The 17,288-nt window shown below is 28.8% G+C and overlaps 1 protein-coding gene across 1 annotated transcript in view; it reads right to left on the reverse strand.

The window, feature by feature from the left end:
* LOC129957443 (uncharacterized) overlaps positions 1-9,877 on the reverse strand; it is a 74,216-nt gene extending 64,339 nt beyond the window's left edge. The window contains exon 1 of the mRNA XM_056069761.1: positions 9,705-9,877. The gene's annotated coding sequence lies outside the window, so the exon portion shown is untranslated. The remainder of the gene's footprint in view (positions 1-9,704) is intronic.
* Positions 9,878-17,288: the final 7,411 nt, after the last annotated feature.

Genomic DNA, 17,288 nt, shown 5'->3' on the forward strand with positions numbered 1-17,288 from the left:
TGTGTAACTAACGCTTAATATTTTAGTATATCACTCAAAACGAACCTAAAATGTGCAACAGAAAAGTGCTTTGTACTTACGAGAGGCGTCAAGGATACACAGAAAAATGAATACATATGTACTGTTTTAATACTGTAATGTATTATGTATTACAAAAGCATAACTGTAAAACTACACCTTTTTGAAGAAATCAGTCATTTGTGTTTGCTTCTTGCTTTGGAAGCATTTTCTCTTTGCTTGAAAACAAACAAACAAACAAAAAATACTTAGTGCGACAGGCGCGGATAAACCGCCCGCGGATAATCGGGAGTCTACTGTATATGATTTTTATATAAAATTTTTAGATCTATCAAACATTGAGCAAAATCCCATCAGACGATGTCTGTCTGTCCTACTGTTCGAATATAATTTAACTCGATAACTACAAAACGAAGAGAGCTTGATGTATAAATTTCCATACACGGAATTAACATCTATAGTCTAGACACCTATCAAATTTTCAAGCAAATCCAACAAGAGATTCTCCTTCTGTTGGTCTTTTCTTTTTGAAACCGCAATAAATTGTGACGAATTGTGATGAGCGAGGATAGAACCTGGGACCTTGTGGTTCGCAGTCCAGTGACATGACCACGATACAAAAGCAATTGCTCGAGTAGCGTAGCTGTTAACTGGCTTATAAGCTATTCACTACAAACTCATAAGAAAACACGATAACTGAAAGACTCAGTGACTTAAATATATCAAATTTGGGATGCGATTTTGTGAGTACAAGTAAACTTTTATATCAAATTTTTGTTTGAGTCGGTTTGGAAAAATGCATCTGAAACACAAATTCGATTTTCGAGTACTATTAACCGCATGCCAGGGAATAATCGCCAAAAATGACAAAATAGTTCCAGTAAAAATGCTAAATTCACGCCAAAGGTTCATATTATACGCCAATGTTAAGCAAGATATTCTTCGGCGTAACATCTTTTTTAGAACGTATACGAGAAAGTTTTAGTTAGACCACTCCCGCTGATTTATTTACCGACAAATTTCGTTAATGAAATTTAATTACTCCTTATTAATAGTTCTTTTCCTTTTTTTTAGATCTTAAAGCATCTATAGATCAAATATCAGTCATCAAAACATTTTATAATCAAAAGCATAATATCCACTAATTGTTTGGAGCCATGTATAAAAATATTTACCAAGATTAGAATTTATGTCACAAAAATGTAAAGTTTTATACTAACAGGCTTTGAATTCTGCGTGCTCTTTCGAACACGATTTAAAAGTTCGAATAGTTTAAAAGATTGTTTTTCCGCTTTGCATAAAGTGAGGAAATCCTGTTTCATTCCTATTCCTGACGTAATCCATGTAAGACCGTGATTTCGGCAATCATTCGAAGCGAAATGATTCAAGCCTAGCTCATTCTTTTGAAACAATACTTCCTGCAATAGAACGCAGACGATTTAAAATGGCTTAATTTCGAATTTGCATTTCGCAGATAAGCAGTATCGTGAAGCGATAAAAATTAAAAAGAAAAAAAAGAAGCATCTTTTCGAAAGAAAGAAAAGATAACATGGGAAAATTATTATCTCTGTAAAATAATGATTTTAGATTTTTGTTGGTAAATATTCTTATAATGTGAAAACACGCTTCTTAAATCCAATAATCATCTGTAAATTTCTTTAATTTTTGAGATTTCATAAATTATTTTAATCATCTACTAGAAATCATTGTAATAGATTTCAAAAAATTTTTCTTCATGAATTTATTGAAATAGCAACAGCTTTCAATGATTTAAAAACATTTAGTTGAAAAAAAACTCTAACGATTAAAAATAAATTATGATTTAATATTTTATTTTTGTTAATTTCTTCTGCTTTATAATTATCGTTTTCTAAAATAATCAGCTTGTTGCTAATTAAATTTAGTTGGAAACATGGTTGTATATTGCAATAAAAAAAATAAGTGAATCTTAAAAAATAAATAAACAAACATAAAATAAAGAAATCTAATAAAATAAATAATATAATTTAAATTTAATTTAGAAATATTAGAAAATAATACAAAAAAATCTATATATTGAAAGATCAACTTTTAACAGCATGTTTTTTTTTTAAATATGAATCTACAGTTCTTATACGATTTTGCTGAAATTTGGCACAAGAACCCTTAAAAAAAAAGGGAAAGTTTTGGCGTTTTTAAAAAAATCAGAAACCCCCCTTTGTATTTTAGATGCGTTTATTTCAATCGATAGAAACCAAAATTTGACACACATCTATAATTGTAATCATATGCAAAAACTGATATCAAGTCATTACATTTTTTTTGTGTATGCTTGTGAAAGTATGATCAACTCTTTGATTGATTTGGTTCAAAATTCGATAGCATCTACACTTCATATTTAAAGCTGTGCACTAAAGTTTATCCATCTAGCTCTCTTCGTTTTGTAGTTATCGTGTTAATTTATGTTCAGACAGCTGGACAGATAAACTTCCTCTGAATGTTATTTCACTCAAAATTGGACAGAAATTAACAAAATAGGTGTAAAGGTCATATGCCAAATTTCATCCGCCTAGCTCAAAGTATTTTTCAATTATCTTTTTCATAGATAGACAGAAAGATAGACAGACAGACATAATGCAGTGAGTATTTTTCGAACTCAGGGAGGTCTAAAACGTAGAGATTCGTCAAGATATCGAGTTCGAATTTTTTAACAATTACAATATTTTCGCATTACTTCTTATAGAAGAAAGTAAAAAGTAATGTTATAAAAAATCAAATATTGCAGATTGATGCTAGGCTTTATGTAAATTATAATTTTAGCAATAAAACTTTAAAAAAGTTTTTTTTTATTTTAATTTTTTAAAGGCATTTAAAAATTGATTAAAAAGCACGCTTTCTTGGCTCAAATTTGTAAAGAAATATAATCTTATATAAGCAGAGAGAAATTTTTCGAAATGTCAGCATTTTATGCTGAGATAAAATTTATAAAATCATTTTAAAGAAAATTGAAAATTATATAAAAAAAGGGAAGAAAGAAAGATATTAACTCCTTTAAAGTAACTAACTTTTTTGGAAAAGAATGGTTGCATATTTTTGTATTCGAATTATGAAGCTAAAAATGACTCCCGAGTCTTTTTTAAGTAAACAAATATAATCGGTTGCTTCAAATTTTAAATCATAAAAATTACGAAATATTTAATAAATAAAAATTAAAATGTTTAAAGTAAATAAATAAATAACTTTCTTTATACCTGCAATTAATTAAATAAAAACTGATTATAATATGATTATGATTCGGCAAATATGTTTAATTCTCATATGCGAAATTGCCATACATAATTTAAAAAACATTCAACAGAATAATACATTTTACAGTTATAAGTATTTGGTTTTCATTAAAAAAAATCTTGAAATAAAAAAATAATTCTTTTATTTGTATTTTTAATATTTTATGACGATTATTAACGATCATGAAGTCCCGATAATCAGTTATTTTAAGGAGAAAAAAAATGTCAACTATAATTTCACTATAAAATCACGTTTCATATAATTTATTATCAAACATTCTAAACAAATCTAATTTGTTATAAAAGATTAGATAGTTAATAATTAATAACAGTACAGTATCTTACTTGAATTTTATTTAATTGATACAATAACTGCAGGAAAAAAATACTTTGCGAGACGCTTCAAAAATAAACAAATCTGGAGTTCATTTTTCTTTTTTTCGGCTTTTATGTTTCTTTACTTTTTTTTTAGTCGAAAATCGGAATTCTTTCCCTTGGGTCCGAATTCTGAGAAAATTCTTTGTGGTTGGAATAAGTACGTGACCTCAGACAGAAATTCATGCCTAGTAGTCATTTTGTTGTATCTTGTAGTCTAGTGTAGTATTTTGAGCAATATCATCCGCCATCTTAATTACATGTATCAAATTCTTTCAACCAGTTGCCTTTCACTTTTGTTATTGCTTTAGTAATGATCCTATATTTCAGCTTGTCGTACAAGAGATAATTATGACATCAAAATAAAGTAATTCATGATGCATTTGTTTGCTACATAAGTGGATTGTACAATTATTGTGTTAATGACACGAAAATGTAAATATCAATGCAACAAAGTCTTTTTAAAACGAAAAATGTAACGAATTTTTGCAACAAAATAATGCCAAACTGATTGAAGAAAGATTTGATAAACTGATGTTTGCAAATATATATAATTTGAAATATATATATCGAAATATTGATTTTTGAAATATATATGTGTAATGATATATCTTAATCTAATTTAAATTCTATTTATTTATTTTTTAATTTTTATCTTAATTTAGCCCATATTAACTTCATTCTAAAATGGTCGTTTATTTCCTGATACAATTCCTACTTTTTATTTATTTAATTAAACGCGTGCTCTATAAAACTGCTCACTTCAGCATTTTCTCATGCTCCGAGTAAAGAGATAAAAATCCTAAATTTTTACAAATTTTCCTTTTGTAGGACTACACGTGTCAAAGCATCATCATAAAAACCACTGAAGGGAAAAATTTCGCTCCCTTCTGCTCTGGTGTCGCGGTGTAGACTGACGTATCTCGTCGCTTTTTCCTTGTACATAATATGCCTCCCATAGTGAAATAAAGTTTTATAATTTCAAAAGTTTCTTCTTTCGGCCACGCAATTGCTAATACATACATACATACATACATACATACATATATATATATATATATATATATATATATATATATATATATATATATATATATATATATATATATATATATATATACGCACAAGCGATACAAGAGCAGAAGAGCGTAAAAGAGACAAAAATTATTTTCCCCAAGTTATTTATACTATGCGGTCCTGATATGGATTTCTTTACAAATGTCGATTTAGGAAAGGGAAATCTAGATACCTTTTAAGAAGAATTCGCTCAGCTTGACAACTTTTTATCCCTTCACTCGGAGTGTGGGAACTTGTCGATGTCAGCAATTTTACAATGCCTCTGTTGCATTAATTAGATCTCGATCTTATTACGTATCGTCGAATGGCAACAGTAAAACCCAAATTACTAATGTTTCAGACTGCTTCATTGAATGCTTTTACAACTGCGTTTGTAACGTTTCAACGTTCAACGTTTCAATTCAACGTTTTGCTGATTAATAGAGCTGCGAAATATTATTAGAAATACTCCGGATAAGATTCACCAAAAGTTCTATTTACTCAGAAGAAAAAAGGCACAAAAGGGATCAAGAAACAGTAGTCAAGCTAAATTTAATTGTGTGCATGCTTTTGCCAAAGTTAAATTAGAGATTAAAAAATATTCTTCTTTGGACATGAATTCCGAATTCACTCCCATTTTTACTTCAATGTATATAAATCTGTAGTTTGTTTTGATTTATTTAATTAAATTCATGTTTTCGGCCTTATCAAGCAACAAGTTGAATATTGTTGATAATATGCAATCAACATTAAACATTTACAAGCCTAAAAAAATCAATAATCTGAGCAAACAAGCTGGTAGCCAAAGACAGCTAGTCTTTGAAAATCTGGTCAATCTTTTTGATAAAGCCTGTCAAATATTTTGATAAATATTCTCATTTTAAATCTGCCTTAATCCAAATGAAGCTTTTTGGGAATAGTTATGTCTGCAGATATATAAAAAAGTTTACTCAAAAGCGTAAGTTAGGCTGCAAAATTTGATAACAATACCAAATTGTAGATATTGTCAAAATCTTGATATTAGACGGATAAAATTTAGTGTGCTGATTCAAAACCAAATAATAGATATTATCAAACATTTAATACTAGATGGATAACATCTGGTGTGCAGACTTGACACTAAATAGTAGATATTATCTGATTATATTATACGCATAAAAATCTGGGTGCAGATTTTATGCCAAATATTAGATTTTATCAAACGTTTGATACTAGATGGATAACATCTGATGTGCAGACTTGACACTAAATAGTAGATATTATCTGATTATATTATACGCATAAAAATCTGGGTGCAGATTTTATACCAAATATTAGATTTTATCAAACGTTTGATACTAGATGGATAACATCTGATGTGCAGACTTGACACTAAATAGTAGATATTATCTGATTATATTATACGCATAAAAATTTGTGTGCCGATATTATACCAAATATTAGATTTTATCAAACGTTTGATTTTTATACCAAATATTAGATTTTATCAAACGTTTGATAAAATCCATCCATAAATCCGGACAGATAATTCAAAAAATAAAGATTATATACATAAAATTCCACCTATATCTTTATGACACTATCAAATTTGGAACGAAATCCATTAATAAGTTTCACTTCTAACGAATATTATGTATTACATAAATATATAAAGACAGTAATTCGAAGATGCAACAAGTTTAATGAGTGAACTAGTGATCTTCATACCAAAGCATAGGTGTGTGCCTAATTTTAGACTAAAATCGTTTTCTGATAAACATTCGGATTATTTCTCTGTCCATTTGCATATAAGCATGATGGTTCAAAAAATTTTGCACTTTCGAATGCTGTTTTAAAACCAAAATTGGAGACATATTTCATTTTCTAAGAAGAATTCAGAAAATCCAATCCTATTAATACAAGATATCCATTAACATTGCTACGATATCTTTACGATATTGATCGTCATTTAGAACAACATCGAATGAGATATCGTACAAAATCTTATGTTAATAGAAAATCCAATTAAGAATAGAGAAATGACTAAAATGTGTAGTGAATTGTTTTCGTAATACTACAAATCTAAATTTAAAAGCCACCATATTGTGTAAATATATAAGAAAGTAGCTGGAAAATGCTCCTGTTGGTTTATTAAATTTTAAATATTCATTATCAGCTTTTTCGGCAACTAGCTGGTTCACTTAGAATATTAATTTTATTTAAATTCAGCAGAATTTCTAATACAAAACTTGTAATACAAGCTCTAATAAAAAACTTAGAGCCTTGTTATTTTAATAGCCTTACATATGTTCTGCTTTTTCAGTGCATATAAACCTTCTTTATATAGTTAAGTTCCACGATATGATAAAGTCACTGAAACTGTAGCTGTTTGAATAGTCTGTTTTGAAATTGCTGGATATCTACCGCAAGAATGTAACTTTCCTTCTTAGTTTTCAAATTGCGGAAATCAGAATTCGTTGGAAAATTTTACTTTGTTGCATCAACAGACTAAAAACAGTGACTGCAAAAAAAGTAGTTTCAACCGTAAAGATAAGAAAAAATCACACTCTGCTATACTTAGAGAATAGAAACGCATTAACTGAATTAAATTTCATATCAAAAATCACCAATGAAAATGGCATTAAGAGAAGAGATATTATCGTGGTGGAAAATCCATGATTTATTTCGCTAAACTTCAGATCGTTTTCGTTATAGAAATTTCTTTAATTATTAGAGATAAGTATTAAGCTTTAATTTTGATTGACATATTAATAACTATACAAAGTAGATGCCGAAATGTCAATCTCCTTTAAACATTTTACAAAACTCAAATGCTCTTTTAATTTTCACACTCCTTTAAAGACGACTTTTTGACTAAAATGTTTTTAAATATTTTGCAACAATTCAAATATTTTTGTAGCAGAGATTGCTTAACGAAAACTAATTTTAAGAACCTTCCCTCTTCAATTAAATTAGCCATTTTGGTAAATACACAAAGTTGAGATTCTTATCTCGTTAAAAAAACAATGTATTTCCAGATGATAAAACGAATTCAAATCTTGAGATGTTTGTATTAAAAATGAAAATATTTCATAAAAAATTGCAAAAAATTTCTAAAAAATATTTTTTTTTATTTTGATTATTTAATTTTTAAGATCCTTTAATAAATGCATTTAAGAATCTTGTATTAAGAGAAATCTCATTGTATTTAATATTTTTACGTTTGAAATCCAATCGAATTCCGAAACTAGGATTTGAAGCTCTAATTTTTATTTTGCTAAAGCAAATGCCAGAATGTTGACATTTTTAATTTTTTATCATTAAGAAATAATTTAGTCTTTTTGAATAATTAAAAATAATTCAAACTTTCTAAATAGCCGCCGAAAATAATACTAGAAAAATTACCAAAAATTTATCTAAAAAAAAAGCTGTGCAATCGTAGTGCACATTTTTTATTTTTTGTACCTTTTCTTGAATCTTTCCATTAATAATACTATTTAATATATATTTAAAAATTAGAGATGCAAATATAATATGTCGAAACATCTTCAGAGTAAAAAACGTTATACTTTTTTTTATTTTCTAATCTGTAATCGAAACTCAGTCAAATTTACAATTTTTCTATTTTTTTTATCTATATCAGAATGAATGTATCAATTAATATCAAAATTAACCTCAAGAACACTTATACAAATTGATAAAGAATGAATTTGTGGAATTAAAATGTATTTTTTCAAATAAATGGACAGTTGTTTACTAAAAAATTTTCACTTATAAACATTATATAGAATAACAAGAAAGGTGTGATAAATTATATTCTGTCCAAAATTCTTACTTTTATTGTTACAGTTTAATTTTCCCCTCAAGGATTAAGTATTCAAAAGCTCTAATTTTTTTTATAAAAAAAAATTATTCCTTAATTTTAAATTTACTTTGAAATAAATAACAAAATAAACCAACTTAGAAATAAATAAGCTAATAAATATAAATGTATAAGTACAAGACTAATATATATATATATATATATATATATATATATATATATATATATATATATATATATATATATATATATATATATATATATATATATATATATATATATATATATATATATATATATATATATATATATATGCATAAATAAGATAAAGGATAGTATACTTTCTTAACTGAATCGCTACATTTTTTATCATTTATCTATTTCAATCTATGACCGATTGAAAGCGAATACTGCTTTCACATTAGAAACAATATTTTTATTTTCCTAATGAATTATTTTCCGGCTAAATGAATGTTAAGACATTCGCAAAGTGCTTGATAAATTTTCTAGAAAAAGGTTATTTCATATATAAAAATAAATATAACGCCAACGTTATCTGAAATCCTGTCAAAAGTATTTTAAAAATTCCAAGGCTTTAGTTATTTTCTTTACGAATAAATGTTGAAGAAACATTTGGTAAAAAGATTGGTTTAAATAAATAAATGATTTTACTTTGGAATTATTAAACATATTCCCTGGAAAAATAAACAAAAAAAATGAAGTAAATTTAAGAATATTGAAAAGAATTTTAGAAATTACCATCATCGTATATTGTTGAAGTTTTAAATTGCTCTCCTTATCTGATGATATATACATATATATATCTTGATGTTGCCATTATATGAATATTTATTTCTGGAAATTTCCTTAAGAATCTTAAATAATTAATTTCTTGCATCAAAAATACTTCGTAGTTGTTTTCATTCTCTTAAAGTATACCAATTAATTAAATTATTTTATTTTAATAGCTAAAATAAATAATATATATAGCTTATTACAAAGCTGAGAGTCCTTTTCACATCTGGTAAGATTTGACTTACATTAAAATAAAAAGAAGCATTCACTGAAAATTGTTCTTCTAGAACGACAACATAAAATTGAAAAAAGAAAAAAAACATATTTAAAATTCTCAGAATAAATATTAAGAAAATGAACAAAATTATAATAACATAAATTTCAAAACTTACTTGATATTTCTTTATTCGTATGTTCCGTCACGAAGCACTAAAAATAAATTTATTCCAATAAAAACATTTTATTTCGTGTCTACGAACGTTGACTTTATCTAGATGCAAATATTATCCAGCCGACATCGAGCAGCTGACATTTAACGCGAGGCGCGAAAAAGTTTTCTGTTTTCTTTTTCTCCCGTCTTGGACAGATGTTTCGTTTTTCGGGTGTCCCACAATGCAGTTCACAGCGCATGCTCAGATCCATATGAAATGGAAAGGAAACAAGGCAGTAATGGCTGCGCTTATTACGCATGATCGTGGAACGTAACGAATAATCAACAATCCTTTCGGAACGATTTTAAATTTTGAAAGATATTGACCTAAGTTTGCGAAAGAATTATCTAAAAAAAGGGGATTTTTTTCTATCTTTTAATTTCTTTCTTTTCTCTGTCTTTTGACTGTATTTAATTAAAGTAACAGTTAAACCTGGAAACATTAAAATTTAAAATATCGTCTGCGCTTTTGTATCAATTGATTTATTGTTAATTATTATTTACCTTTAATAATTGGGGAATATTCATTTATTGTCTGCCGTTATTCTTGATAAATTTCTTTGAATTTAATACGAATTCGTTCAGTTCTTTGAGGAATCACATAACCTAAATCGTAAAGAAATTTCAAATGAATTCAATGAAACTTATAGTATCAAATTTCGGTGATGAAAAGTCAATTACAAACATAGCGAAAACAAAGGATATGTCTCATACTGTAAATTTAAAAGATCGTATAGGATTGAAGTAAAAAAGAAGTAGTGTTCTAATCAAAGACAGTCGACATATGAAATACTGTAAATATTTACGTTAAGTGCTCGGAAAATTTCTTTTTTAGTTTTTAAATTTATTTATTAGAAAAACTGAATAAAAAGGAATCGATATTTCAATGAAAATATTTTTTTTCATAATGTAGGTTATTTTATAAAGTTATATTATAAAATATTTCTATCTAAAAATAAACGCATATTTAAAAATGATAATTCTAATGATAAAATAAATACTCAGATATGATCAAATTAAAATATTAAAATGTCTTCTATTAGATAAAATCTCACTTTTTTCTTAATTGAGTATTACAGCTTGAAATTTAAATCCTTTCGTGCAGAGAAAATTTATGCATTGATTTAATAGAAGAAACCAATCTTATCGTTTCAAACTATCCCGCGATAGAATAACACCCATTATTAATTTTATACTAGTTTAATACTTAACTTATTGGAAAGATAATCAGTTTCTATGCGGTAGATTACCTTTATATAGGAGTTCGCATTTATGCCTAGAAATAGGTGATTCCTTATTTTCCTTCTTCTTCGTATTTTGCTAATTTAGGTTATGAAGCAAATGCAATATTTAGAAATAACTAGCTGTAATGGTTTCCCAAAAATTTCCTGGCATACGCTGTAATAAACGTGTTATACCAGAGAACGCCTTGCATGGAATTAAAGCACAACAATTACGAAATGTTAACCTTACGCCTGAATACAGCATTTTTACTGAATCTATCGTGTGATTTTTGGCAAGTATTTTAACAAGAAATCCCTGCCATGAGGTTAATATACTATCCGAAAATGGAATCTGTATTTTAGACGCGTGTTTCCCAATCGATTGAAACAAAAATCTGTGAAAATATTACACTTGTAGTCACAAAATTTCATATCAAATTGAATACAATTAACTCATTGCGTTTTTAAGTTATTGGATTTATATGTTTCTGAATGTACAGACCGGCAAAAGGTCAACTGCTCATTGCATTTGGCTCAAAATTTGATTGATATTTACAGGACAGATGTTAAATGTATGTGCCAAAGGTCCATCTAGCTCTCCTCGTTTTGTAGTTATCGTGTTAACTTATATTCGAACAACCGGACAGACAGACTTCTTCTGAACGAATTTTGCTCAAAACTTGATAGGAATCTACAAATTTGGTGTTAAGGCAGTATACAAAATTTCATTCATTTTGCTTAAACCATTTTTGAGTGATCTTTGTCACAAACAGCCAGGCAGACATCTTCCAAAAATGTGCTTTTCCATTTCTGTGTGTGTGTGTGGGGGGGGGGGGTCTAAAACGTGGAGATTCGTCAAAATCTCGAGTTCGAATTTTTTGACGATTACTACACTTTCTCTATACTGCGTAGACGGAAAAGTACAAAGACATTTTAAATACACCCGCGCGTCGCTGTTTAATGGAGGTGTGTGATGACCTTGTGTTGGTTAGATGCCACATTTGATAATAATGCCTACAATGAGATAAGCGTGACAAAGGAGTGAGGGGGGGGGAGGAATAGCGGTAGTCGAAAAGATTCTAACATAAGTTGCCAGGGAGGACTGTACCACCCTCTTTCTCAATGGATGCTAGAGTCTTCCATGGAAGCTATAGCGGGATTAATAGCAAAGCGGGGGGTATACGTTAAGAAAATGTAGGAGTGACCGTGGAACTAACTTAGAAATGTAATATCATAACTTGCCTGAACTAGGAGTGAATGAATTGATCTCTAGCCTAGATTATGAGCAAGACAACAAGAATTTTTAATTATTTATTTAATTAGTCATTGTTAATTTTTAATTATTTATAGAAAAAGAACATATAGTAAGTTCATTATAATCCTTAAGCGAGGCAATTTAAGACTAATGCTAATGACATTGGAGCCCGCTATTAACAAATCCTTAAACAAAAAATTAAAACTTTACCAGCGTCAATCGTTTTATTAATTATTTTTATTGCTTCTGAGTTTATTTTTAAATTTTTAATAAACAATTTTTCTCTATATTTGATGGTTGTTTTTGTTTCTGCTATGTCATCCTTAATAAATAGATTGACAGATAAAATAAATATAGGTAATATGCAATACGATTTTAATAGATTAACATTGATTAACTATTAATACTGAAATCATTAATGAAATTATTAAATGCCTAATTAGAAATATAATTCAGTAATTTAATAATGTCTATAATATGTAACTATTAACACTGAATGATTAATTAATTCTCTTTTTATATAGTAAATTTAGAGTTGGTTCAAAAAATGTTGGTTATCTCTGGACTATATTCAGTGGCGGCTGAAGTATTTTCCATTCGCAAGCAGTGTACATGATAAAATCCTGCTTTTAATAATATGGACAGTTCAACCTCACATTTAAACACATTTATATAATATCTTTAAATGGGTGATTTATTTTATTTATTATTGCTATTATAATTACTATAATTATATCTATTTATTATATATGTCTTTTTTTTAATTAACATAATTCCCTTACAGATCAACAGCTAACCAGGCAGAAAAATATTTAGGTTCAGACCCTATTTCCTAAGGTTAAAATTAATTCAGATATAAGGCTTCGGAGATTAAGGACCATCGAGTCCAGGTGCTCCCCCAAAACAATCATCACGTTGTCGTGATTTATTTATTTATTATTAATGTTTTATTTTTTCATTTATTTTTGCATTCTCATATAGAGATAGTATAGTAATCTTCAAAAATACGAACTCGAGAATTTTACGCATCCCCACGTTTTGGACCTCTCTGAGTTTGAAAAACACATTCTTGTGAAATGTGAAAAATATAACTCAAACGCGATTGCAGCTAGACAGTTTAAATTTGGTGTACGATCTTTACACCAATTACGCAGATTTCGGTTAAAGTTTGAGTAAAATCTATTCGGAGGAAGTCTGTCTGTCCGACTGTCCAAAAATAAGTTAACACAATAGTTACAAATTAAAGAGAGCTAGATAGTTAAAATTCGGTACACAGATTTAACATCTATAGCTTAGACACCTGTCAAATTTTCAGCTGAATCCAACAACGGGTTGATTGTTTGTAAGTCTGTAATTTCAGAAACATGTAAACGCGACAACTCAGTAACGTAAAGACTTAAATATATCAAATTAAGTACGGGATTTTGTAACTACAAGTGAAGTTTTACGTCAAATCTTTGTTTCAATCGATTAAGAAAAACGGGCCGGCGTCCTGGCATAGGGGTAGCGCGTCTTCCCCTTGATCTGGGCGTCCTGGGGCCGAGTCCCGGTTCGGGCTTGGATGTTCTACACCTGTTCTTTCTGTGAGATGTATAAATGTGCCCTCATGTAAAAAGGGGTTGTGCAGACGAACGTGATGCGTGAGTCGCTAAGACGTACACTTGGCCCTAGTTGGCGCTGCTAAAACAAGAGACGCTCTCTTACCTTAAAATCGCTGCCTTCGTCAGCGAGCTTGTCCATGGCAAGTGCCATTATAAACAAGAACAACGATTTTAAAGGCCAAATTCGATTTTAGATACTATTGATCACATGTCAGGGATAAACCACCAAAAAATTCGCCACGACCGATTCAGTACAAAAGGTAAATTCACGCCAAAAATTAATATTTCGTAACTATTGTACGCCAATGTCATGCAAGAGATTTACTTGCATGACAGACTTTGCATTTATCAGAGTATGCGAGAAAGTTTCGGGGAGATTATTCCACTGGTTTATTTATTGAATAATTTATTTGTTTTTTCATTTTATTAACTTTATTAAAATGTATTTGTTTTTATTTATCTATTATGACTCCAAATTACAGATCATCTACATTTGAATGCAATATTACTGAAGCAGAGATACGACGCTTATAAATAAATTACGAGGTTAACATAATGAAAGATATAAGAACTTAGTCATTTATACTTGGTAAAATATTAATATCCTAATATTTTATAATTCATCGTATTAATATGATCTAAGTGTTCCGGGTTCGAGTCCTGGTTTGGGCATGGCTGTTCTCGTCCTTGTGTTCTCTCGGTGAGGTGCGTGCCCCTGTAAAAAGGGGTTGTGCAAGCGAGTGTGTGTGTGCTATCTTCATTTGAGCTAGAAGTCAGACTTCTGCCCTCGGGTGCTCAGGGGTCTTTACCCTCAGAAGCTACTGCTCAAAAATTTGGCTTAAAATAGTCACACGACAAAAAAAAAAATCGTATTAATATATATAAAATTTATAAATATATTTACTTGGTCAACTAGGAAAAAAAAAAGTTTTTAAATCGGTCTATTTGCGATACGCCCTCAGCCTAGCGGTCTTTGGCAGCTGCCTAGTTAGAAATACGGCCTTGCTGTAGGGAAGCATGAGCAAGCCCCCAATAGTGAAACCGATGTTTCAGACCGAGATTCAACAGAAAAGCAGAAGACAAACGCAGTTTGACAAAAAGCTCGGCTCAACTGCAAAGGAATTAAAAATTTTGAAGACAATAGATTCTAATGAGAAATATATCCGAGCTATAAGGCGACATATAAAAAATTAATTAGTTTGTTATGAAGAAATTTCACATGAAAGAAAAAAAATCTTTGGGTCGTCAGACGAGTTGATTAGATTTTATGAAGTCATCAACATCAAAATAACTACATTTTGTGTCACACATTTGTTTTATAAATACTAATTGGTATTTGTATGCAAGGAAACTAACTTCGTTATTACGTATTGTTCTTTCAAATTATTATGGTCTTAGTCTTAACCTTCAAATAATTTAAAACTCGGATTTATTTATATGCAAATTTAGAGTCCGGCTTGCACAAAAATGGCTTGCATGTTTTTAATCGGTTCCCCTACTGCTCAACTTCGGAATATTACTTTAATGAAAATGAATCACTGTTCCAGGATTTAATTTCTGAATTGTATATATAGATTTTTTTTCGAGGAAATACAAATTGCTCAACAATATTTTCGTATTGCTTTATGTTACATTGTTCGATCACTATGCGAAAATTATTTGCGGTTGACATGCTACCCAAGTTTCTCGGATAATCAAGAGTTTATTGCAATATAGAATGTTGGAAATCAGCTTGTTTCTCGGATTTATTATTAGGCGAACCACTTGCATCAAATCAAAATTTAATTTAATTAATAATATATTAATTAACTGTATCATATTAAAAAGCAGTGGAAAATCGATTACAAGATTCATTTTTTTATAAACAAATTTAATGAAACCGTTTTGAACTTTTATATATAACACATCGGTAGTCTTAAAAGTGACTCATTGCTACTCGATTTTCGAATTTTAAAATCTATTCTTGAAATTTTTTATTTACATTTTTGTGTCATTTTGGAGGATTTTTCGTCCCTGTTTGCCCGTAATGTCATAAGAAAAAAAATCGGTGCACTATCGAAGAAAGCAAACAATTGTTGTTCCAAAGACATTCGTTTTGCACTTCTGATACAATTTACTGAATTTTATAAAAACTTTAAAAATTAAAAGCTTTACAAAGATAGATTTTACTTCAATCTTTTAAATTCTCCCTAAAAAATTTTAAGAAATAAAACTAACATTTCTGCATTCGGAATTTCTAATTCCGTTAGCTTTTCCAATTTTTTTTTGAGGTTACTATTTGAACATTTAAAACATGAACAATCAAAATGCCTTCATTGATTGGCTTTTTTTAATTAAATGTTTTCCAGATGAGTTTAAAGATTTTATTTTTCACTCATCTGGGAAGTTTCTATTCTTCGCCAGTTTCATGACGTTGCCAAATTCGGAAATTAAGAATCATAAAAAATTATTTTTATAGAGCCGTTTATTTTATTTTATTTCCACCTCTATTTTCAGTTATTTGTTTTGATTTTTATCGTCTGCCGTTCACCAGACCATAACATTATCAAGAAAAACAATAAACATGCGGAAATAAATATTAATTTTTTTATTTCGTTTTCCATTTTTATTTTAATTTTTTTTATTTTATCATATACAGTAATGTCGTGAAAGAATCATGAACATTATTTTCGATTAATTTAATTTTAATAGTACCGTTTGCTTTTTTTAAAACTCTCTAATAAATTTGTCATGCTAGAGATCGCCTTACATGGCATAGACGTACAATAATTACGAAATATTAACTTTTGGCATGAATTTAGCATTTTTACTGAAACTATCGCGTTATCCTTGGCGAGTTATATCGTGATTTGTCCCTAAAATGCGTTATTAGCATTCGAAAATGAATTCGTATTTTATACCCGTGTTTCTCAATCGATTTAAACAAAAATTCGACATAAAACTGCACTTGTGCTCACAAATTTTCATACCAAATTTGATATATTTAAGCCATTGCGTTTTTGAATTACCGCGTTCATTTATTTTTGAAAATACAGACCGACAGGCAGTCGACCCTCTATTGGTTTTGGCTCAAAATTCGACAGGCTTTTACACTATAGATTGCAAATCTGTATACCGAATTTCATTCATCTAGTTCTCTTCATTTTGTAGTGATTGTGTTAACTTGCGTTCGAACAGCTGGACAGACAGACTTCCTCCGAACAGATTTTACTCAAAATTGGGCTGAAATCTTAAAATTTGGCGTAAAGACCATATACTAAATTTTAATTGTCTAGCTTAAATCGTTTGTGAGTTATTGTTGTCTAAGAGAGACAGGTGGACATTTTCCAATAATGTGTTTTTCGAATTCAGGGTGGAGATTCGAATTTTTTGACGACTTCTATATTTTCTCCATACTAAGTATACAAGAAAGTAAAAATCATTATTATCTTTTTTCACATAGTTTTCATAGCTTTATTTTATGTTTA

This window comes from Argiope bruennichi, chromosome 11 (genome assembly GCF_947563725.1).
Source record: "Argiope bruennichi chromosome 11, qqArgBrue1.1, whole genome shotgun sequence".
In the NCBI taxonomy this organism is placed as follows: domain Eukaryota; kingdom Metazoa; phylum Arthropoda; class Arachnida; order Araneae; family Araneidae; genus Argiope; species Argiope bruennichi.